Source organism: Protopterus annectens, chromosome 5.part0 (assembly GCF_019279795.1).
Source record: "Protopterus annectens isolate FY-2018-M chromosome 5.part0, PAN1.0, whole genome shotgun sequence".
In the NCBI taxonomy this organism is placed as follows: domain Eukaryota; kingdom Metazoa; phylum Chordata; order Ceratodontiformes; family Protopteridae; genus Protopterus; species Protopterus annectens.
Genome location: NC_056735.1, coordinates 851815075 through 851841576, shown reverse-complemented (window position 1 = coordinate 851841576; position 26502 = coordinate 851815075).

The following is a 26502-nucleotide window of genomic DNA, read 5'->3' as shown; positions in this document are numbered from 1 at the left end:
CAATATATTGTCAGGCAGTAGACCTGCATCACAGCTGAGAATGCATGAGCCAGGATCTTTCAGTGTTACACACATACAGGCCTAATTGAAATATAGCACTAGTCACTATTTAAGCTGTAAATCTGTAATGACCATGGCTGGTAAACATGTCTTTTATGGCAATGGGAAGTAATCACCTGTGTGACAATGTATGCCTTCCGTTTTACATAGGTTTGAATCCCACATTGTACAAATTACTTTTAAAAGTATGCAAGTCCCCCCAAATATATTGTGCCAAGTCATCCCATTGATCCCTCCAAAGTCATGGCTTAAAAGCCAAGTCATTTAGTATTTCAGTGTTGACCAGTGGACAAAGTGCAACCAGGTGTAGCAGCACACATGCCATAAATTAATGCCAAATCTCACGTTATCATTGCTGTTTCATAAATTCCTTACCTCTTTGTTTAGCAATGTTTTTCTTTGGTTTCCATCCAGCAAATGTGGTTGGCATGAATTTGTGTGCTTGCACTCTGCTTGTAAAATGTAATGTTACAAATTGGCAGGAAAACATTTCAACTTTTGTTGGAGAACCTTTGCAGACATGGCAGGTGTTGGGAAGGATGGTGCCAAATTCAGGCCACAGAGGTAGGGTGTGGAGGAGTCAAAAATATTTGCTGCACTCTTTGTGGTGTGTTACAACCATAGATTGCTGCAGGGTGACTACACTGGGTCTTAGTACAAGGCCAAGGCTGTCTCTAGTGCAACTGGCATACCACACACTGGGCAGTAATGTAGGCATCACTACAGTGACCTAAAGAGGTGCTAGCAGGCACAATTCAACCTTTGGCTGGATGAGTTTCGAACTGCTGACATGCCCCAGCTGTGTAAGTGTACAGATCAAGCAACTTCAAATGATAGGGAATGCTGTAAATAGCCAAGACTGATATGCATAATGCTTTCATGTCTCTTCTTATATTTTCTATTTTACAGCTGCAGAGGAAATCTTGGCAAACAGAGAGTACATGCTGAGAGATTTAAGCAACTCAGACAGGCAAGGGTATGTTTCATAGTTTCATAGTTTCATAGTATAGTACTAGGCTATCTGCCCTGGGGCATTTGTAAGCCTAGCCATAGTGATGTGGCTTTTGCCACCCCATGAAATGGTACAAAAATGTACAGAATAAATTTAGAATACTGTGCCTCTGTCTAGTAGTGACACAATGAAGGTCCCCTTATATAATAGAATTAGTTTACTGTGCCCCTGTCTAGCAGTGACACAGATGTGACCCCCTGTATGCAGCACAACTGATCCTGACTGTAATAAATGTGTTATGATTCCATAGATCAGTATCAAGTTCAGCATGCATATCTTAACTGTAACAGCAAGCATGCATGATTTCTTCTTTAGCTCTTGGTAACTGTATTAAGCAAATATAATACTGTAGCCAGATTAGTGGATTCAATTGTTACAAGTATTCTATAGATTGACATGTTACATTTAAAATGCAGCAATACTGGCTTTAATCCCATGTTGTTAAGTTAATCTGTAGTATCTTTAAAAGCATATACAGAATATGTACATATTCCAAAGATTACTGGTAATAATTCACAGTCATTTCTTGAATTGTGAGAGCTCTAGAGCTGGTATAAAAATAAAAGGATATTTTTTTTGTAATAAAGCATGAATGTGAGGTATCATTGTTTTAATCACCTCTTTTGTTTTTTGTCTCACCCGACCACTATCTTTCTTTTTTTTTGGGGGGGGGGTGGAGCTACCTGGAATCACACATTCCTGATGACATACCTTTCTGACAATAAATAAAATACTATTCAGCACAGGGAGGTAGACCACCCCCTGTGGCTTGGTCTGCCATCCCACCACTAGCTGCCACACCAACACCCAGCACCTCTGGGAAGCACCCTGGTAGTACTGCCTCCACAGTCCCTGTACTACTTAGCCCATTCACATCATGTAGCATTGCTCCAACTGCTGGTGGAGTGATACCCTCTGGGAGTATTGGTGGAGGCAGTGATTGTGTCACCTGCCAGGATCTGGTGCATGATCTAACAGAGACTGGCCTTGGTGCACACATCAGCTGCCTGACAAATTTGCTTATTAAAACAGAAAAGAGAATCCCATGTCAAGCAGTCTCACAGGGAACCGAGGAAGGGGACAGTGATGATAGATTTGAGGGTGAAGACTGCATTTTCAGTGATCCCAAGCTTGATGGGCATGTGCTTCCAATGTCCCCTACCTATCCCCAGTCATGAAGTCCCCCAACTGTTTGTGTCTATCATCATCCCTGTATCTGTCTCATTTGTCTTGTTTGTCTGCATCTGCTTCCTTACCTACCCTACCTATCTGACCCTCATATTCCTATGTCCCTTCACCAACATTTCTCTCTTTTTGAAATCCAAAAAAAAATGGGCACCTGTCCCACAAAAAAAGTGTCCCATACACAACTCTCCTCTTTGCATTTGTGCCTTCTTTATACACCTGATTTGGTTCAATTGGCTATATAACACCATTGCATTGTTAACACCCATTTGTGTTGTGGTGACAGTGCAAATTCATCAAATTTTCTCTACATGTGCAGATTACTGTATTGAAAAAGTAGAGATCTATAGTTCTTTCCTAATTCTCTCCTGCAAATTCCTTCATTGCTTCACCTTTGCTCTCCACCTTCTTTTCCCCAATTTCACCACTTTCTCATCTACCCCATTTTCACATCTTTAATTCAGTCAAAAATAGAATCACATACCACACTCATGGCCAGAAATGGCCCATAAAAAGCCTTTTGTCCTCTGCATTTGCGGGCAGTTTGGTATCGTGCACCACTGTCGAGTGGTGGTGAATGGCTGTTCATGTCCTATGACAAAACATGATGATTTTTTTGCCATCGGCTACACTAGTCCTGTTATATCCATGCAATGGTGCTTAAACATGCTGTGCTATAAGAATACAGAGTTAAGGCAGAGTAAAGGCACTACTTTTAAGTAGTTAGTTTTACAGTTCTGTACAATTCTGGTTAAAACCAAGTGTAGTTTCTTATGTGGAGTGTTGATATAAATCACTTAAGAGAAGGTTTTTATTGCCCATAGCAACAAGGGTTCAATTGCAGATGCCTCTCTCGTCATTTTTTTACTGTGATGTAATATGTCTATGATATATGTAATCACCCACATCTTAACATTTGCACCATTATGAGTTTTCATGGAGATATATTGGATACTGGCCAAAACAAATTATTTGCATTAACATCCATCCCCGCAGCTATGACATATTTATCCAACCTTGTTCTGCTTGTTATAAGCCTGTTGTCCCAGTCCTAAACCCTTCCATACCCCTATGTCATTCACTTCATGCTGCAGAGCATAGCAGCATAATAATTAGAACAGACCAAAAACATGTCCATGAATGTTATATGACACGGAACATTGTTATATGTATGTCTATCTCTCCTTATATGCACCCTTTCACTCCCACCCCTTTTTATGGGTGCGTACCTATTGGGCTGATGGATGTACAAGTCATCCCATGGTTTTTGCATAGTGACATGAATCTGCTGATAGGTAATATAAACATGTTACCTTGATTCAATAGGTGATCAGCGCTCCTTTAGTGTGCAAGGTTTCAGTATCTGCTGTAGGATTCCCTTTCTGTCGTGTTCAGGTGATGATGGATAAAATGTTCATCTAATATGGTGTGAAAACTCTCAATGTGAAGCAGCATACTAAACACACTTTTCAGGCTATTCTACTTTTCACAAATAGTTAGCATATCTGCTGAGTCATACTAATAATTTCAAAAGATGCACCACCCCTTGCCATTTGTAGAAAAGCTGTACATACAATTAACTTGTGATTTTCATTGAGACCTGCAAAACAGCTACTAGTTGTTCAAGTGTATTGAGGTAGGCATTACTGATACAATCTGGGGAAGACACATACTTTAGTGTAGTCATTGATTGTAACATTTGCAGTCCTGATCACATTTACTTAGCAAATGGCATACTGACTTCATTTGTAGAAAAAAAGAATCATCTAGATTTGAACCCTGACTCACCTGTACTTTAATCAAGAACTTACTGCTCTTACACCCAGTGCCACATAGAAAGCTACGCAGCAGGTGTGTTTTCCATATTCATTACTGTCCAGAGTGCTGATGGCTGTGCAATGGAAGCAAAACCAAATACAAATTTTCATAGTTTTCCTTAAGCAGGGAACTATGTTTGCTCGGTGCTTAACATCATACAAACTGAGAAGGCATGGCCAAAAGTTATTTATGTCATAAAACTTTGGCCCCAACATTTCAAAGATAGACTACAGCATGCACATCATAATATCTGCCAGCAATTTCTCAGATAACATATCTTGCAAGCCTGACACATAAGACATTAACAACAAACAAATGTATTTTGCAGTTAACTCAAATCAGGTCAGTTACTATATGTCCCTATTTGCACACAGTTTGGTAATAAGCACCAGTGGACACTGCTAATTCACAAGTCCAAGTTGAATTCCTGAAATTCGAATCAGGCATGCTGTAATACTTTGCAATTATCCCCATAAATTAGCTTCTTGGTGATGAGCTTTGTGAAGCAGTGTATAGCATGTCTAACTCTGGTTACTGGTATGTAATCCTCCAATGCATGGAACTGCATTCATAAACACGAGAGAAGGGCAGTGACTTGTGCTTCACTGAACAGATACTTTATGGCATTCAGGTATGCCCTGCAGCAATGCACTTGCAATTAATACAGCAGGAGTTAGAACATTGTCAAACAGACTCCAGAATTACAGAACATAACTGCATTGTTACATTTGGTATGGGTTTATAGTGACACTGGACATTGGTTATCCAAGATCATATCTTACTGATATTGTCAGCAACTTGTATTAATGTGGACATACCTTCATCTGAATATGACACATAACTCCATCATTGCACTACTGCTGTTTACAAAGTGTGTGTGTGTGTGTGTGTGTGTGTGTGTGTGTGTGTGTGTGTGTGTGTGTGTGTGTGTGTGTGTGTGTGTGTGTGTGTGTGCGTGATCTACACAACATCCAGAGAAACAGGAACATGTCTGTCTCATTTCTGCAATATGTATTCATGACAGCTTCTTTCACTTTGGTTGCCAGGATGTATTTATATGCCCATTTCCAAATTGCATTCACACAATCATGTCACAAGTCCTTTGCAAACAAGTCTCATAACAGCATATGGTACCTGTGATACTAAGATGATTCCTTCCTCTGTAAAGTGCACTGTGACAATCTTAAACTCGCATTTGTGTGGTGGCATGAATGCTAAGTACTGTGTTCTCTAGCTTGTGTAATTACATGGGTAGGGGTTCTAATCTCACAGCAGTCAACTTGGGTGAAGAGCACAAGTCCAGGTCCTGGCACCCAACTCAAGTAGCTTTCTGGGCATATTTACACTGCTATGTGACTCTATAACAATTTCATACAGCCCTCTCAACATACATTGATGATGTCATCCCCTATAAAGTGCACTCTGACACTGATAAAATCAGACATCTGCAGTGGTGTGGGTGTTATGTACTGTAGTTTCTAGCTTGTGTAATTTGGGAGGTAGGTGCTCTAATCTCACAGCAATCAACTTGTGTGTATGTGTGATAAGAAGAGCATGAGCCCAGGTCCTACCTCACTCAAGTAGCATTTAGAAGATACTTTTAAACTGCTACATCACTCCACAGCAATTTCATACAGCCCACCAAACATCCTCTTTTCATAATACATGGATGATGTCATCCTCTATATAGTGCACTGTGATACTGTTAAAGTCAGACTTTTGCAGTGGTGTGAGCATTAAATACTGTGTTCTCAAGCTTGTGTAATTAGGTAGGGGTTCTACTCTCATAGCAGTCAACTTGAGCATGTGTGCATGTTCATTTAACTATCAGTTTGGAGATAATTTTATACCAGGATGTGAGTCCACAGGTATGTCAGACATTCCTACTCAAACATCTTTTCAGCATACACTGATGACGCTATCCCTTATAAAGTGCAGTCTGACACTGTTGAAGTCAGACATCTGTGGAGGTGCTGCTAGTCATATGTTGTATGAAATACATCTTCTATACCTACACAGGAGGGGTGTTTAAAATCTGACCTCAGTTAACTGTTTTTTGTGTGTGGTGGATATTATTTATGGTCATTATATGATGTTTTGAATCTTTTTTCATTTGACTCCCACTCAGGAGATCTTTTACATGGCCCCCGTGAATCCACTATCCCTTTTTACTGTCCACATAACATCCATTCTGTGGAATACTAAGGATATCATCATTTCAAAGCTGCATATATACATCGTGAAGCAGAGCACTTCTGTGACCCTCTGCAAGACATCTCCAGATCACTGGATGTGTGATTGGTAATTCTGTCATGGTTTCATGCACATGTCACATATGGTCTATAATAAATCAAATACATACACACATACACACATTCCCCTACTATCTTCTATCACATAGCTATAGTGATTTGAGTTTAAATGGTATAATAATGGCTAGGATTTTATTTGCTCTTGGCCAATTGCCTAGTAATGTCCTATGACCCTCTGAACATTGCACATGTTAACGTTGTTGTCATCCACATGTGCTATGTTGAGGTGTGGATGTACTGTATCCCTACAACAGTGTATTCCAATCTGTGATTTGAGATCCCGTATTGATGGTCACTACTGCCACTTGGTTAAATGTTGCTTCCATAACAGCTGTAGTAATATGTCTTCTGAGGGCTGTTTACATCGGATGATGCTATGTATATTGTTGCCTTACTAAGGCATGTGTTCTTATACTGCAGTATATCAACATTCTACACAGTTGCCATGCAACTATCACAGTGACAGGTGCAGTATGGCATGTGTACACCTAACATCTAGAAATGTTATCTGACATACTATTATATTATACTGATTACATGGGCACATACACCTGGGTTCATCCACATGTTGCAATGCTGTTATATAGACAAACAGGATTTGCCCTGGTTGCTGTCTGCTCCCTCTCCTGGCATCTATCCCCTGTGGTACGAATTTATCCTGCTCTTCTTGTGCTTCCAGCACTATTCTGTAAGATGCTAAAGGACCCCCACCATTTATCAGCAACACACCTCACAGCCTATCTGTCCTACAATTCCTCTATCAAGGATACTAAATTTATCCTGTTCTTCTTGTGCTTCCAGCACTATTCTGTAAGATGCTAAAGGACCCCCGCCATTTATCAGTGTCACACCTCACAGCCTATCTGCCCTACAATTTCTCTATCAAGGATACTAAATTTATCCTGCTCTTCTTCTGCTTCCAGCACTATTCTGTAAGACGCTAAAGGACCCCCACCATTTATCAGCGGCACACCTCACAGCCTATCTGTCCTACAATTCCTCTATCAAGGATACTAAATTTATCCTGCTCTTCTTGTGCTTCCAGCACTAGTCTGTAAGATGCTAAAGGACCCCCACCATTTATCAGCGACACACCTCACAGCCTATCTGTCCTACAATTCCTCTATCAAGGATACTAAATTTATCCTGCTCTTCTTGTGCTTCCAGCACTATTCTGTAAGACGCTAAAGGACCCCCACCATTTATCAGCGACACACCTCACAGCCTATCTGTCCTACAATTCCTCTATCAAGGATACTAAATGTATGTGTATTGAATAATTATTGCCTGATTGTCTTTCTACTAGTGTACCACTGCTACAGGTGGTACAATACGTCTTGAGCTAGGGCAGCCAGCAGCCTCCACCCCCTCTTCTTCTAGACATTAATCTGGCTCTCTACCCCATCCTCTATAGATACCTCCTTTTGACTAGCACCCACCTTTCCCTTGTTGTACTCCAACTGACTCCCTCTCTAATCAGCCTGCTATATTAGAACTGTCCACTAGGTGGCACCCTTTACTGAGCCACATCCCCTTCTTTTCCTCTATTACATAGCTACATACCTTATTTCCCCTGTTGTACCTGCATTGATATCCAGTTCCCCCACCTTACCCCTTTACTACTTCTGTCTATGACTAATACCTTTTCTAGGCTCACTTCTCACTAGCCTTTACCACATCTGACTTTTCCAACTTACCTTAACAGATCAGTCCTGCTGATTGTCTTCTACTGATCTAGTCTCTGTTTCACCCCCAGGGGTCCTACTCTTATACTTATTAGCCACACCTCCTCATTTTCCCATAATTCTCTACACAATTCCCATTGGACTTCTACTCAATTATCTCTCATCTCTTACCACTCCCCTCCAATCTCACCACACCCTCCTACCTTCACACACTCTCACCCTATATACTCCATATCCACATACATAAATCCAATAACCTATCCTTCCCAATGTCTAAGCCACCCACACCATTTCATGTCTTACTCTATTTCACTCTTTTACCACTTCCACTTCTTACCTTTGTCTATTTACTCTCCTCCTATGAGCACACACTCCATCCTCACATTCATTACCCCATTCAACAAACCAGCTCTCCAGCTGTACCAGTCCTGCTTAACTATGCAAACATAACATGCTCACCCAGCTACCTACTTGCCAAATATCATAGAATACTACACATTAAATATAACACACTATATCTCAGAAGACTGCTAGTTCTATACAGCAGGTTCCCTAACCCAAACTATCTAGGACTACTCCTTTCATTAAAGGATGGGGATATTCACCCTAATCCTGGCCCAACAACAACTCCTATCACTCTACATAACCACAATCAGTCTACTAATTATCCCCTTACTAAACCATCTAACTCTCTCCTACTAGCTCATCTTAATATACGTAGCATTAACAACAAAGTAACCCAACTCCAAGCTCTATTAGAAGTCTACTCCGACATTATCTGCCTAACAGAGACATGGCTAAAACCTGTTATCAAAGACAATGAAATTATCTGACCTGGATATAATATCCTAAGAATTTATCAAATAGCCAAGAAGGGTGGTGGGGTTGCTATTCTATTTAAGTCTGGCTTAAAGATAATCACATACAACTGTAATCTACCTCTAGCTTCCAATGCTGAGATTCTCATATCTAAACTTGAACTTAACAATGCCAAATCGATCTATATTATCTGTATGTACCTACCTCCTGGAAACAACAAAGACACCTTAGAAATGATCCTTTGCTGGCTAGCCCAACACCTACCCCAAGAAACCATAATCCTAGATGATGTAAATATAGATTGGAACTCCTATTGTAGCAGCTTCCCTACCACTCACATTAACCTATATGTTTTTTCTCAAACTATTACCTCCCCTACCAGAATAAATAACACTAACAAGAAAGAAAGCATATTAGACTGGATTCTTACAAACAATCATGCTCACATCTATAATTCTGGAACCCTCCCTGATGATATAAATGACCACTCACTTACCTACATCATCAGACATAAAACCTATGCTCACATCCCACCCTCTATTAGAAATATCAGATCAAAAATAAAATTTAACCCTGATCTATTCCAAATGGAACTAAGAGCATGCAATTGGGTTCCATTAAGACACCTCCCTTTAGATGATGTTGTTAATTACTTCAATTCTACCTTCCTTGCCATTCTTAACCACCACACTCCAACCAGATCAATTAGAATTAAAATCAATTCTGCCCCATTGCTTTCTATTGAAACCAAACACAAAATTCATCTCAGAAATAAATATTGGAACAAATGGACAATGACTAAAAACCCAGTAGACCAACAAACCTTTAGAATGATAAGAAATGACACTAAGAAAGCTATACTATCTGATAAACAGAACTACTACCTACAATTCCAACAACCTAATCATAACAACCCACAAAAATTCTGGGCAAGGATTAACCAGCTACTCCACCCAGGGAAATCTAGTACTCCCAACCCTCAGAATACTGACCGGGAAAATCCCATCCAAACAGCAAATACCTTCAATACCTTCTTTACAGATGCTATCCAGACCCTAGCTAGTCAAATATCACCTAATACATTCACTCTACCTTCCTTTACTTCAACCCCTCCTCCTCCTTTTCAATTCAAATCTGACCCAACCACATTTATTCTAAACCTTTTAAATAAACTGAAACCATGCTCTCCCTCAGCAGACCAACTGCCTTCTGAATACCTACAGTTATCATCTAGAGCTATTGCCTACCCCATTTCCATACTGATCAATAGAACCATCACTGAAAGTCACATCCCTACCTTATGGAAAGTCTCCCACATAATCCCCCTCCATAAAGGTGGACACTCCACTGAGCACTCAAACTACCGCCCCATTGCCTTACTTTCTCCTTTAGCTAAGATCATGGAGAAATGTATCCACAGGCAATTATTCAACCACTTAATTGACAATAACTTACTTTCCAACTGTCAACATGGCTTCAGACCATCACACAGCACTACCACTGCCCTCCTTTCTTTACTGATTGCATTAACAGTAACCGCAACCATAATTATCTTTCTTCTGCTCTATTTATCGACCTGTCTAAAGCATTTGACATGGTAAATCACCAGATTCTCATAAACATACTACAATCTCTATCATTAGACCTTCTTTCCATCAAATGGTTCCAGTCCTACCTTGCTAAACGACAGCAGGCAGTATTATGGCGTAACACTCTATCCACCCACCTACCCATTACCTTAGGTGTTCCTCAGGGGTCAATACTAGGACCTCTCCTCTTCTCCATATTTATTAACGACCTTCATCATGCCATCCTCCAAGCCACATGCATACAGTATGCTGATGACTCCACACTGATATGCTCAGCTATTTCCTTCACGCTTTTACTCAGAAGGTTTTTAACATAGTTGAGCAATGGTTCACACAACGCTGTCTTCTATTGAACCCAAAAAAAAAAAAAAAACTCCTCCTCTTCAATCCTACTCAAAAGTCATCTCCTCTTAATTTATCTGTGACATCTACCAATGGGACTATAATATCCCCTGATCTTACAACAAAATTACTTGGTATCACCATCGACAATAATCTCAACTATGACATCCATATCAACAATGCTATAAAGGCTGCCAACAAAAAACTTGGTACTCTCTATAGGATTAAACCCTTCCTTTCCCCTACAGCTAAAACTACAATAGCTCACACTCATCTAATCTCTACACTCCTCTATACCTCACCCATTTTCACCAATCTATCCAAGAATAACTTCAGTAAATTGGAAGTGTCATACAATAACCTTGCCAGATTTGCCACAGGTAACCCATATAGAACCCACCATTGCATAAACTTAAAGCATCTAGGATGGCTGGAACTACAAAACCTGATTAAATTCCACCAACTAACCATTGCCTATAACATTCTTTATAACCCTTCCAATACTCCAATTGTATCTACCCTCATCACCCCCTATAAATATCTGAGGTCCTTAAGATCAGCAGACAAACTGCTTGTACATACCTCTAAACCTAACAATAGAGCTGGGGATTCTCTCTTCTCTAATGCTGTTGGAAAATCCTGGAATCTTCTTCCCAGTGACCTCTCCTCACTCTCCTCTTTACCACTCTTCAAAAATAGACTTAAACTTTACCTTAAAACACACTGGCTATGCCCTTGTACCAAACCTGACCTGTCATCTATCTTTTCAAACTGGCCTTTCCCTATCCATTACTTCTCACCTACTGTTATACCTTCCTATTACTATTTTTTTATCATCTCTCTCTATATTACATTACTTCTATGCTCTGTGGATACTGGTTTTTAAGTAAATACTTCATCAATACCACTACAAAATTAACTTCTTTTTACTATTGACGTTACCTGTATAATGCATTGAACCTGTGAAATACATGGTTATCATTCTTGCCCACATTGAATATTCTATGCTAACCTGTATGCTGTACTACATATGTTACTGTTGTATAAATATTTTTGTCCTATTTGTTATTGTTATTATAGTTGTATCTCTTTGTTTATGTCTTGGATGGCTTTTCTCCCCGGGCCTCTTCTGAAAATGGACATATATCCAGTTAGACTAGCTCGGTCAACAAATGTAAAATAAATAAATAAAATATAACAGCAAATGATGGTGTGATGTGGAGGAAAGAGGTAATTGGGAACATATTTTCTGGGAGTATTGTGAATTGGTGGACTTTAAGGATTCCCTGCGGGATGCACTGTCAGAGATGCTGGGTGGGAAGATTGGTCTGGCAAGGGAGACGATTTTTCTGAGCTGTGATACAGAATCAGAATTGCCTAGACATGATAAGGCCTTAGTATGTCTAATAATGGTGGCTGCGTAAAAAGCAGTTACTAGAAAATGGAAATCAAAATCTAAACCAACTATACTAGAAGTAGTGAATATAGTAACAGAAATAAAACAACTGGAATTGAGATCTTTAGAAACGGGTAGGAGCAAACTCCATAAGAAAACATGGGGACTGTAGGAACAATAAATACAAGGGAGGAATGAGGTTTAAAAAGAGGCAGGACTTAAATGAACTATGTAATGTCTGACTGAAAAAGACTGGGTAGATTATAAGTGATATATAATGTTTGCAACTGGGAGTATGTCAGTACAGTTTGTGATGTAAAATGCTTGCAACTAGGGTTGTGTTGGTGTGGTGATTGCCTGTGTAGTAAATGATGGTTTAATAAAGATGTTTCTTGTTTAAAAAAAGGCAGGAATTGAATAATTTATGTAATGTTGCTTAGGTTATATGAGATATAGCCATATATGTGAAGTATAATATTTGTTATGTTAATTATAGTTTGATTACTTTTATATAAATGTAAATTGCCTATGTCACAAGTGATAATTCAATAAAGATGTTTGGAAAAAAAAAACATATGACATGTTGGGATGGTGAACGCATTGTATGCACTATTGTGCTGCTATGCACAAGGATTATAGAGGTGTTCCCCAGCAGCACTGTGTGACTGTCAGCATTGGTGTCATTAATTATTTTGTATGAATCGCATCCACCTCAGTAATAATGTGTCCATCTCTGGTGTCAGGGCCCTCACCCACCGAGTTCCACTGATTTAAATATAGGCATATGATATACAACTGATATAATGATGTGCAATTTGTAGTTGTATGACTATGCTAACAGTTTCACTGTGTCACATGTGATTCAGACCAAACATTATATTTGGAGGTGATGTACAGCCAGAAGTCCAGCTGTAGCATAGGTACAGCTGTTGTGTAACTGTACTGCATCACAGATGTACCACTACACCACATCAGTATTACCACTTCACAGTTTGGATGAACACATAAGGATGTACGTCAGGATTTCATGGCAGTATAACATTTTCACTGACAATGTCAGGGGGACAGTGATTATGTGCCATGTGTGCTGAGTGTTGATATGTACTTACAGAGGGTGCTCCAAGTATTACTGTTTGGTATGTGTACAATATCACAGTAATAGCTTCCTTGATCATTGACACTAGAGTTTGTACTGCTCTACTTTCTGTGCACGTGGGCATAGTTGATGCATTGCCATCAATCTCAGATACTGCTGTACCATTCATTATAACACTTCGGTGTTTAATTTAAACATCAATTGCAGATTCTTCAGATAATCTATCCATTGCAATTAAATGTGACAAATGTATAAAATACACTGCTGTGTGTAGGGAATGCACTCATAATAGTGTGTTGTTTATAAATGCAGATATCAGTATGGCAGATACCTATGTCAGCCAAGGATGCTTTATTTAAGTGTATCACATTTGTCACAGTGACTTCCCACACACCTTGTTAGCCATACAGAACTATTCTTTGGAATGCATACTCTTTATGATTAACAGTGCAGACTTCCCCTTAAGGAGTTTTACTAAATGCATATGTGATATGTATTTCTGTGTTGCACTCAGTAAATGCACAGTTCAGTGACAATATTGATGGCAAGGGTTTGATTCTTGCAGGTGTGGGTTGTGGCTTATGTGTCATGCAAACCTCTCAACTAGCCAGAGTTTCCCCAGATTTCAACTCCAGGTTTAACACTTCCCCTCACAACTGCTCCAAAAAGTGACAATTTTTGAGGAAGGGGCAGTGAATTCCCCATATAGCATACCAACATTTATTATAGTTGTACATGTTTGTTCCTGCAGAACAAATATAATAAGTTACACTCAGATATTCTGTCAAATCAATGGTTGTAATATTTTGAAAGTGTCCCTGATCAGGCCTGTTTCTGTCTACATTTGTCCATTAATCTCTTGCTATGTGTCTATAATTGGTTCAGATATATGCTGACATGTTAGTCTTATTCAAACAATTCATTTTGCAGATCTTCACACTATGCACATATTCCCTCCCCTGTTGTAGATACTGCCCTTGCTAAATGTCCTCTCCAGTGAGCATGTCAGTGATGTTAGATCACAACCATTCACCTCCATTGACATGTAATCTTGTGTGACCGTCACATATATACTATCATGTGTGATGATACAATATACTATTATAGGAGGTATAAACAGCAGTATGTATTGTGCTATCTACATATGTATTTAATGTTATGCTACTGACTTGTCTTGGAGGTGTATATACATTGACATATCCTGTTTTGGGGACATTACGATATTTAAAATGCCCTATTCCTCTTTTTTCATTCCTATCCTTCATGTCTGGGCCCATTTTCATCAGTACACTTTCCCTGCCTAGTGTATGTTTCATTGTATTTGCCCTTACTGCCCCCTTTGTTATTTCATTCTGCAAATAAATGTTGTAATGTACATTGCACTCAATACACTTTACTTTAATGTGTTAATAGTGCTGTTATTTGTACAATGATTGAGAATGAGGCTTAAGTAGGAGTAGATAATTAAGAAATATAATCAGTTAAATGTTTTACAGTACTAGATAGACAGGAACATGTAATAATCACCATATGGGAATTTAGTACAGAGCAGCTATTGGCTATTGTTTTGTCAGAGGCATTGCAGTTTGTATTTTCTTCAGGGTCAGAAATTATCCAGGTGTAGAGCAAGAGCAGAGCCAGGTGCATTGCAGATGCTATTTTCACAGGCTTTTAAAGCATTTGCTGTTTTCTGTAAGCTTTAACTCTAATGGGATGGAACTTTGTTTTGTTGAATCGCATTTCACTGAATTTTATTTCACCCCGATCACATAGCCGAAAACTCATTTCAATGAATCTCATTTCACTGAACTGCAGCTAGCATATATGGCACTGTGTAGAGTACTGTAAGGCAAGTAAAAGGTACATGCCCCTTTCCCCACTGTAGTGCGATCTCGGAGTTAGTATATATAGTTGCGGGGGTGTGGGGGACATAGTCCCCCAGTTATTTTGAGTACATATTGTCTTCTGGAGAGAGTTAGTCATTGGTGTTGTAACTATGCATGTCTATTGTTTAAAATGTATTGTTTTGAAGTTTTTGGTAAAATACAATATAAAACAAACAAGGTTGGGGGCTACACCCCCCCACACCCCCCAATGTGGGGGGCTGTATCCCCCACCCCCCTAACTATATATATATATATATATACTAACTCCAGGATTGCACTACAGTCAGGAAAAGGGCATAGACCTTTTACTTACCTTACAGTACTCTACACAGTGTCATATATACTAAGTTCAATTCAGTGAAATGAGATTCAGCGAAATGAGTTTTCAGTAATTTGAGTTTTCAGCGATGTGGTCAGGGTGAAATGAAATTCAGTCAAATGAGATTCAATGAAAAAACTAGACCCATGTATGTGTGTGTGTGTGTGTGTGTGTGTGTGTGTGTGTGTGTGTGTGTGTGTGTGTGTGTGTGTGTGTGTGTGTATGTATATATATATATATATATATATAAATATATATGTGTGCATATATATATATATATATATATATATATATATATATGTATATATGTACGTGTGTGTGTGTGTGTGTGTGTGTGTGTGTGTGTGTGTGTGTGTGTGTGTGTGTGTGTGTGTGTGTGTGTGTGTGTGTGTGTGTGTGTGTGCGTGCATTTATACATAGATAGATGCAGTGGTGCAGCGGTAGCATTGTCGCCTCACAGCAAGAAGTTCTCCGGTTCAATTCTCGGCTGGGGCCTTCTGTGTGGAGTCTGCATGGCCTCCCTGCATTCATGTGGGTTTTCTCTGGGTGCTCCAGTTTCCTCCCACATTACTAAGACATACATCTGGAGCCTTTCTTCCTGGGCCTCTGCTGAAAATTGGCTTTGTTCTAAGTTGGACTTTCCCGGTTAACAAATGTTAAATAGATATGAAGAAAAGTCTGATTTTGCAATCCTGAGTCTGCAGCCAAACATTTAACTGGTCAACTTTTGTTTTATGAAGTCCTGCCTCTCCTATGACTTACTATAGAAACATAGCAGGTAAGGCAATCAAAGCACAAATCGGAGGATAATGAGTTGAACCAGTAATTCTTGCTAAAAGGGGAGTATTTGGATTACCCTAGAATGTTTGGAAAGATTATTGAATGAGAAAATATGACAGCAGCATTGTGAGGACTGACCCCTTTAAGCCAGTAAGTCTCAGCTCATAGGTGAGTGATGAAAGATTATCCTAGACGTATGTAATTCTAGGATCTTTCAAGATGGTAGAAGTCATTGGCAAGTACAGAGGAGTCTGGATCACATGTATCTGGAGTTCATTGTTAATGACAGAATGTCCATGGCTGGGGCAATTGTCTTGAGATACAGGAGTCTGAGAGACGTCTGCATTTGCTAGTAGAAATTTTTCTGTGTCAGACCAGAGGGGGTTTAGTAAAAATGTTTCTAATGTGCTAAGGGATGTCTTCATGTGAGAGAGAGATTTTAAAACTGTTGTTGGAGCAACTAATAATTGTTTTCCTTTGGCTGTGGTAAATATTTCTGGGGAAAGTGACTGTTTAACACAAAAGGGTTGTTATTTCTAAAAGGTCTGTGATTCATAAAACACTGTCAGCTCTTAAATGAATCTCTGAGTATATATTTTAATTATTGTTGCAACAGTGAAATATGGGCTAAACTTTTTACTTTGTGCAAATTCATCACTCTATAATTATTTAATATTTTGATAGCTTTGCTGGGAATGGTACAGCCAACATTATTTTTTACAAATAAATGTTTCATTATTTGGTTGTGGATATTTGCCAAAAATTTCACAATCTATAGTTTTGGAGTCTTGAGTCAACATTTAACTGGTCTATAATTTATTGTGCACTCTGCTGATATACGTCACAGAGATGACTCGGAGTAAACCCTGACGCTTTTATAACTGCTACTTTCTTCTCATCTCCATATTGTTAAGACCTCAGAGTTGGCTCTACTGGGGGAGGTGGTTGCTGGACAAAGAATTCCACAATACTGAGGAAATAAAATTTCAAATCTTTGGGGAAACAGGTAAAAATAATTGTTAAAAGAGGGCCAGGTTTCACAGTCCTGATCAACATTTATCACAGACACACACATATGTATGTATGTATATATGGATTTACTTACCTTTGTTGATCGGTACTAATGTCAATGTGCATAATGTCAACACCACATGACTGACATTATGTACAATGACACAACAGTACACATGCGCCGAGCATCAATCTCGGTGCATGCAAATCATTTAAAATAAAAGTTAACCAAGGGCAAACAGGAGAAGAGTTTTCAGATGCCAGTTAACTTATCACAACCTACATGATGTAGAAATTGTAGAGAGTTACAGGACAGATAGAGACACACTACAGGAACTCTACAACTTCTGTTGTCTTCAACTCAGAGCCAGTGCAAAGCGAGGTGAACCCATCCCATTGGAGACAAAGGTATGTGTAGCACTTAGAGTCTCAGCTACAGGTTCCTTTCAGAGATCAACAGAGGGCATCCTGTGGGTGTCACAGGCATCAGCATCCATAATCCTCCATTAATTCTTAAATGCTATGCTCCAACATGCCAGTGACCACATATATTTTCCCCATACTCCTGAGGATAGGGCCAAAAATATGCAGGGGTTCTACCCTATGGAACACTACTCTGAAGTACTTGGTGCCATAGATTGCAGACATATAGAAATTAAGGCACCACCTGGGGAACAAAGAAGGCTCTACATTAATAGAGAGGTTTCCACTCTATTAACTACCAAGTCGTGTGTAATGCCAAGGGAATTATCTTGAATGTGTGTTCTGGCAACCCTGGCAGTTACCATGGCTCACATATCTGGCACACTTCCCAACTGTATCAGATGTTCACTAGAGGGATATCCCACAGGGTCATTTACTGGGGGATGCAAGTTATGCATTGGAACCATGGCTGATGACACCCATCAGAAATGCACACACACCCACTGAAAAATGCCATAATGTCACATGCTCAATCCAGAAATATTATAGAGTGTGTTTTTGGGCTGTTGTAGTCACAGTTCTGGTGGAGCCCTGCAGTACAATCCATGTACATGTACTGAAATATTCACAGTATGTGCCATGCTAGCTACACAACATCATCCTGAGAAAACCGTTTCATCGGGATCAGCAAGGGGAAGGAGCACACGTCCCACCACCAATGCCTAAGTCACCACAACCACACACAGATGTGGAGTCAGAGGAGAAACCAACAGCTGCTGGGGGTGTAGACAGACATAGGTGTGCTCAATATGCCCTTGCATTAGCTAAGAGACAATGCATAGCACATTCACTCACAACCTAGGGGCCTAAAACCTTTCTCCTACACACATACATATAGTAATATTGATGCCACACAACTCTCACAGCCTTTACCTACCCCTGTTTACTGCTTGTATTAGAGTCAGCCTTGAACTAAAACTGCTGCAACTGATGGATTTATAGGGTAAGTGCTGAACCTGGAGTATATTGTGTAATAAATTGAATGCTTGGCATATCCTTGCATTTTGTTACTTGATAGTGTAAGTAAATAAAAGGTGGGAGATTCATACAGAAATTACCTTAACATGTGACAGCAGAGACGTACTTAACTTATATGTGTCCATTATTAAGTAGTAGGCCTCAGGCATCAAAGATTCACACAGCCATACTTCTCAACAGTAGTGACGGTTACTGCATGCCTTCAGTTTAGCACCATACATTTATACTGGAAAACCATTAAAGAGAGAAGTTAGAAAGTAATGATAGACATTTCAGTTTTAGACTTCACAAACTTCACAAGATTATTCACAATAAAGTTGGAAAATGTTGATGCTATTAACTGTCTAACTTTCTAAGGCCAATATGTCAAAGGTACAGTTACCAGTTCAGCATCACAAATGCAAGTATAATAAGCACTAAAACAGCTATGCTCCCTGAGCATCGGATACAAGCTTATGTATCCCTGAATCCAAAAGATACTAAACAGATACAGCATAGTTATCATCACTTGCACATGGTGTTGTGGGGGTTCAGGAAGCCAGGGCTGATACAAAAGGTTGGTGAGTGTGTGTGTGTGTGTGTGTGTGTGTGTGTGTGTGTGTGTGTGTGTGTGTGTGTGTGTGTGTGTGTGTGTGTGTGTGTGTGGTGTGTGTGTACGAAAGAGAAGCAGGCAGACATTTGGATAAACAAGCAAATGGCCAGTGGGACAAAATGAGTTTTAAGCTGCATGGCTGAACCATGTAACTGTTATGTGTGTGTCTGTAGGAGTCCTCCAGGTAAAATTGGTGTGTGAGTGTCTGCATGAACACAGCCAAGCTCTGTGCTAGCTCTACGTCTTGGTATGTTGGACATGTGTGAGTCATGCATGGTAGTCGTCAACCTCGAGAACTGACTCTGCCAAGAGTTGCACTGGCACGTCCATGACCACTGTCAAATACACTGCTGCTACCTGAGCAAGACTGATGTCTGCTGGATGAGCACCCCTCATGTGGATACCCAGGACCATGATCCACTGGCCTGCCATGTCTGGGTGTGGACAGCTCACCCATAGACAGAGCAGTGGAAGTACTGCCACTATGGGAACATGATCAGGCATGGCCACATTGGCTAACAGAAGATGATGTGACTGACCTACAACCACAAAGATGCCACCCCCCCAGCACATGTTCCATCACAAACACCACTCTTTCCAACAGGTCATTCATCTGATCCATTGAATCAGCAACATGGTGGAGGCAGTCATGCATGTCAGCCTGTGCCACATCTAGAACCCTAAGCATTTCTCTGGAGAACCTATGGGAATGTGCCTGTGTCTCCATGATGGCACTAAACATATATTGAGTGGCATGGGAAGAGCACCTGGATCAGATGGAGGTTAGACAACAGGCCTCCTGCTGACCACCCCTAACAGCTCTCCTGTGTGACACCTCACCCACCTTTTGGATATAGAAAGAGTGAACAGGCACTGAGCTGCAGTAACCACACTTCCCTGATCAATTGTCTCACTCTCCACCTGTCCAATATCTGTGGGGTCACTGTAATGGGTAGGCGTAGGCCTACTGGCTATGTCTGCTGGAATTATATGGGATGGCTGTATGTCAACCTTAGTGTCAGATTCAACTTCTGCACCCCCTGACTGTGCCTCTGTTTGCAGACCATCATCATCAGAGTCTGCTGATATTCTGACATCAGGTGGTAGAAGATCAGGATCATCTGTGATAATAAGCAAAAAAACACAGGAAAGTTTAATACCTAAACTACTATACTCCAATATATGCTAACAAAGTAACAGTGCTGCTACTATTAGACAGCATAGCAATACACACAACAGTCTTGACTTTAACATCACACGCTAAAATATTTATTTGAATTGCTCATCAGTACTGACATAAAAATGTTTGGCTTACCATCTGCAGATAAAGGTATCCTTTGCATGACAAATGGTCCTGGAAGAAGTTAAGAAAAAATGTACAGACAACATCATCACAATTAACAGTAACACAGTGAGTAATACTTTTCCCCCTTTATATCTTAATTAATGATACTTTCAACAAGAACTTGGATGACAACTCCAACCTAAACTGATCATATACAGCAGCATTCAACAACTGAGATACAAAAGCCTACCTGGAAGCTCTTCCTGGGACATGCTTGCTGTCCCTGAGACAGTAGCACTAATGTCAAGGATATGCTGTCCTGCACTTTCCTGGGAGCTGTCTGGATCCATGACAGTGGACAGGATCTCTTCATTTGGTGTTAGTGGTGTCTTTGTAGCAGACCCCCCCCAGTACCCATCCAATCATGGCCCACTGCAGCTGCTCTTCTCCATGCAGAAGAGGTCATGTCAGTGACCCCATGAAGCACCTGCTCATAAGTCCTGCTGTGGCCACCCATGGCATTAACATCTTTGACAATCTGCAGCCATATATGACATATCTCCCCATCTCCTGTCAAGCAGGAAGGCACCATGTTGCTTAAAAGCATCACAGATAACCTGATTTTCAGTGTCAGTGGAGGGTAGTCTTCCGGGATTGAGATGCCTGGTTGCCATAGTCCTAGGTGTCTTAAAAGACAACAGAAGGATAATACACGTAAGTATCACATAACTGCAAAATAACTGTTCCCAGATAAAACAGAAAAGGTAGCATTTTAGTATTACCCACTGGAGAAACATAAAACAGTCTAGAGATCTGAAATATGAACAACAGGCTGGATGCAAAAAAGGAGAATAACAATAACAACATATCTTTGTTTGTGCCATAACAGAAATGCAGCCTTGGTCCCCCACAAAAGAATAGGCAGATGCCACATTTTGCTAACAAACCATCTTTGAAATGCTAAAAGTGCTATCAAATGAACTGTCACTGAAACATGACTACAAATTTAAAACAGAACTTTCCATTATACGGTATTGCCAGTCATGTATACCTGTGAAATGCCTTGACAAACATGCCCATGGCGTCAGTACACTTCCAACTAATGCATAAATATAAAAGTGTAAAAGCATTTCCTTCAGATTTTTCTTAATTTCATTCCAGCATATGCAGTATGTAGCTGATAAAATGTAAGCATACCTTATCAAGTTCAGTAATTGTGCAGATATTTCCCAAAGTAATAGCCTCTCTTTTCTGCGTTCTCCACATAAACAAGTCTCCTTACCTTCAGTTTTCCTAGCTACACGATCACATTTTTATTTTGTAAATTCAAGGTTGTTAGCACAGTGAAGATGCAAATCAAGTGTGAACTCATTAGAATTGTTGAATCCCAAATATCTGGCTCTGTAGAACAGATGTAAACATAGCGCAGGCACTCCCTCAGTGTTTGTTTTTAATGCATTGCAACTGCAAATTATTACTTATTGGAAGAAGGAAAACACAACAACAATGCAGGCTGCCCTATATCCAGTGGGTGTGTCTGGTTAGATTTACAAAGTATTGGATGTAAGGTTGGAAACATAAGTAAGCACACAATTCACAGGTTCTGTTCATTAACATCCAGCCTCCTTCCTTTATTTGTTGGCAACTGCATATGATATTATTGCCATTTAATATCCTCACACATTTTAAAGCCAATGATATGCAATGGCTTACAGACTGCATGTCTCAGATTACTAGTCAGATAAGAGAAGAATGACCAACAATACAGAGAGGTAAGACAAAGCTGTTTATTTGCAAGCAATAGTCATAACTGCTTGTATAATAATTTAGTGCACTACATCCAAAAATAATAAATGTATAAATAACAGTTGTATGGAATCATATTACAGTAGACGATGTTGCAGTTGGTTGTATGCAGAATAATTTCAGTTCCTATTTGCAAAGCTGTTTGTGTGGCAAAGAGGGATAAGGCACCCTTCCTGTGTTCTGAAAGTTCATTGGCGTGAGAGTTCAAATCCAGACCTATGTAGAAATATCTCATCTGAACCGACATTTTGTAGTGTGTATGTCATAGATGCTTTTCCTCATTTCAACTACTTGTCCCTTTTTGGGGGGGCAGTGTTTGTGTGATGCGCTGCTTTGTGCAATCTCAGGAAACAAAGGAAAATGAATGTCATGTCTGACTGTGCTTATCTCGAAGTGTGAAAGTGCGCAAACTGGACAACTGGCCCACTCAGGAAGCAGACAGAGCACCTGCAGATAGGGCTCAGCCAGCCAATAACTGAAACCAGATACATTCAATTAATTTTGTTGGGCACTGCACAAAACCACTAACCAGTATTGCTCAGCTGTTAACACAGAGACCTTAAGAATGATTAGTAAATTAGGGAATGTCATGCAACTAGTACTGTGGCAGCAGGTGTAAGTGTAGGGCTGGAGTACAGATGGTCCTCGGCACTAGAACAGGGTGTGAAACCTTTTGTGTTACTGTTGTGTCAGTGCAGTTTACAGTAATGAACTGAAAAATAGAAAAGTATTATTTAAACATTCTTGTGGCAACAGGTGTAAGTGTAGCACAGTCGTACACATGGTCCTGGGTTCTAATACAGGATATTCCATACACTTTCACTGTTGCTCCACTTCCCATTATATTCACTCTCACCTATGATATTTTAGATAGTGGAGCTGATATGAATCATATGTATGAGGAATGAGACACCATTATTGTGTTTTCAGATGTATGACTGAGGGTATACTGTGTACTATAGTTCTGTAAGTTTAATTCTATCTGGATTTGTATGGCCTTCACAATTTTGTAAGACACGTGGACAACAAGATCTACATCCAATAGCCTTGTCAGGTCACACACATACATGTGTAATAGCTCATACTGTCAGCTGTATTTATGCATGATTCCTGACTATGTCTGAGAAGCACTTCTTCTGTTGCAAAGACTGTTAAAGAAATGGATAGCTATGGTTCTTTCTTACCCCTCTCCTGCCCATTCCTGTACTGTTTTCCCTTTGTTCTTCCCATGATTGATCCCCATTTCACCACTTTCTTATCTTCTCCATTTTAACACTGTTAATCTGATCAAAAAATAGAATCACACACAACACAGAAATATCAGAAAACGCAGTTGATCCCTTCTCTATTTGGGCCCTGTGTTTGCTTGGAGATGTGCATCATGCACTAATGTGCAGTGACGGTGAGAGGTGACACAATGCTGCAATTGCCTCAGTGCAATGCTGCTTAACCCCGCTGTACTATGTCAACACATAGCAACACATGTACTATAAAGAATTCATGTCATTGCATTATCAATCTTTATGGAAAAGTCTTTAAAAGTACTGGCTACACCTGGATATGAACTCAGTATCCTCTGGGCTCAAAAAGGAATGTGTCAATGCACTTACACCTGGTGTGACAGAGTCAGTTAAGCAGCAGGTGTATTCTATAGATTCAATTCTAACTCTTAGACTTTTTGCAATGTAGCTCACATTTATGCACTGCTTAACTACACACAAACATGGAAAGTATTGAAAATTTGTATCTCGCATGTGCAAACACTTTGTCAACCATTATGCAAACACACTACTCACTATGCTATGGAAAAGTAATTATTATTATTATGTATTACTGCTGTTTACTGTCTATTTCCTGTCTATGACATGACATTACATGTGGAAAAATAACAAACTGAAGGCCTGATCTAACAATATGTCACATATTTAAAATACAGCCATCCCCCAAGCACTGCAACTCTGGTGTCTCAGTACTTTTTCCACACATATATCAGCTACACTACAGAAAGTAATATCAAATATTGTGTGATGTACTATGCATATCAATATGGTAATATGCAGAACTAGAACTATTGACCCATAAGCCTAAAAAGACTTCTTTGCAAGGCTAGGGAAGGAATCAGCATGGACCTTATCCAGAGAGATATGGGTTAACCCAATTAACAATTAACCCAACCTATTTTGGTTTTGTCAAGGGTAGGTCTTGCTTAGTCATAGTGGACTTCTTTGATACCCGAAAGATCTAGATGAGGGATAACAGGACATACTGCCTATGATAAGTTATCCAAGACCTTTGGCACTGTCTCCCACTCAGGTATCATATAGAATATCTCCCATCTGTGAGTTAACTCATACATTACTAGATGGATAGCCAACTGGTTCACAGACAGAACAAACACTGTCAAAGTAAGGGATGGCACCTCCACCACTACACCACTTGGGCCCTTAACTGATTGGAAACTATTACTCTGAAGTTCATGCCTAGGTAGATGCCTGTGGCTTATAAAATTTGCAGATGACTATCAACTGGATGTGGTCATATACAGTCCCCCAGCAGTGTTACATTAGAGAAGGGGCTTACAAAGACAAATGACTGGTGCCAAAATCACGGACTGAACCTTAAGGCAAAAAGATGCCTCACTGACCCCTTTGAAAATTAAGTATTCCTACTAATTATGCTATACATAGCATCCCTCTAGCTCAAACATAGTGTTGTGAGAGTTGGAAACCCATGTTGATAGCAATCTACACTTTCATAGTTTCATAGTAGTGTACTAGGCTATCTGCCCGGGGGCATTTATAAGCCTAGCCAACAGTGATGTGGCTTACGCCACCCCATACTATATAGTTGCGCCTCTCTAGTAGTGACACATGTGGGACCCCATTATTTAGTAAACTATACCTCTGTCTAGTAGTGACACTGAGGTGACTCCTGGGGTAAACTTACGATCTCCCATCCATGCATTGAGATTTTTCTTGAACAGTGCCAATGAAGGGCTCTGTCTCACATGAACTGGGATTTTGTTCCAGAGTATGGGTAACCTCTGTGTTATGAATCTATCCCTCCAGCATGTCCTATTCATATTTGTGCAGAGGTTGAAATCTTTAGCTCGCGTGGTTCTGGTGGATTTGGATTTTTTGAGATGGAGCATGTCCATCAATTCCTGGTTGGACATGGCCCTATATGTTAGGCACAAATCACCTCTGAGCAGGCGGTATGCTACTGAATAGAGCTGGAGTTTCTTTAATCTAGCTGGATAAGGCACATGTTTGAGACCTATGATCCTCTTGGTGAGGTACTTCTGGGGTCTTTCCAGTTGTTGCATGTGCCGGGTGAGATACATCCCAAATGGAGCATTATATTCAATCATGGGCCTGACAAGGGAGGAATATAGAGGTACAATGACCTCCTTTGATCTGGATGAGAATCCCTTCATGATGAGATGGGCAAGGTAGAATGTCTTTCTGACCACTTTGGCAACATGGTTGTCAAAGGAGAGGTCACTATCGACTTGAGTCCCCAGGTCTCTGATTACTTCTTCCGTATTCAGTGGGTTATTGTCTACGTGATAATTTGTGGGTACTTTGTTTTTCCCAAAGGGGATGACTATACATTTTTGGCGTTAAGTTTGAGACCATGATTCCGCACCAGTTGTCCGTTTCAGTGAGACCTTTCTGTAGGATGTGTGTGTCAGCAGGTGAATCAACTATGGCACCCAGTTTGCAGTCATCTGCAAACTTTGTCAGCCATAATCCTCCCATATTTGCTTTCACATCTGAGAAGTAAATGCCGAATAAGAGTGGACCCAAGACTGAGCCCTGTGGGACACCACTCGTGACTGGTTTTGAGTCTGACATGGCTCCAGCAATTTTAACCTTATGGGTTCTGTTTTTTAGCCAGTTTGCTACCCATCTTGTGACATATGGATTTACATTTAGGCTGCTGAGCTTGTCAATGATGCCAGAGTGTGGTATCATGTCAAAGGCCTTAGCCAAGTCCAAGTAGGCAGTGTGGACAGACTTGCCCTCGTCGATAGCACTAGTGACTG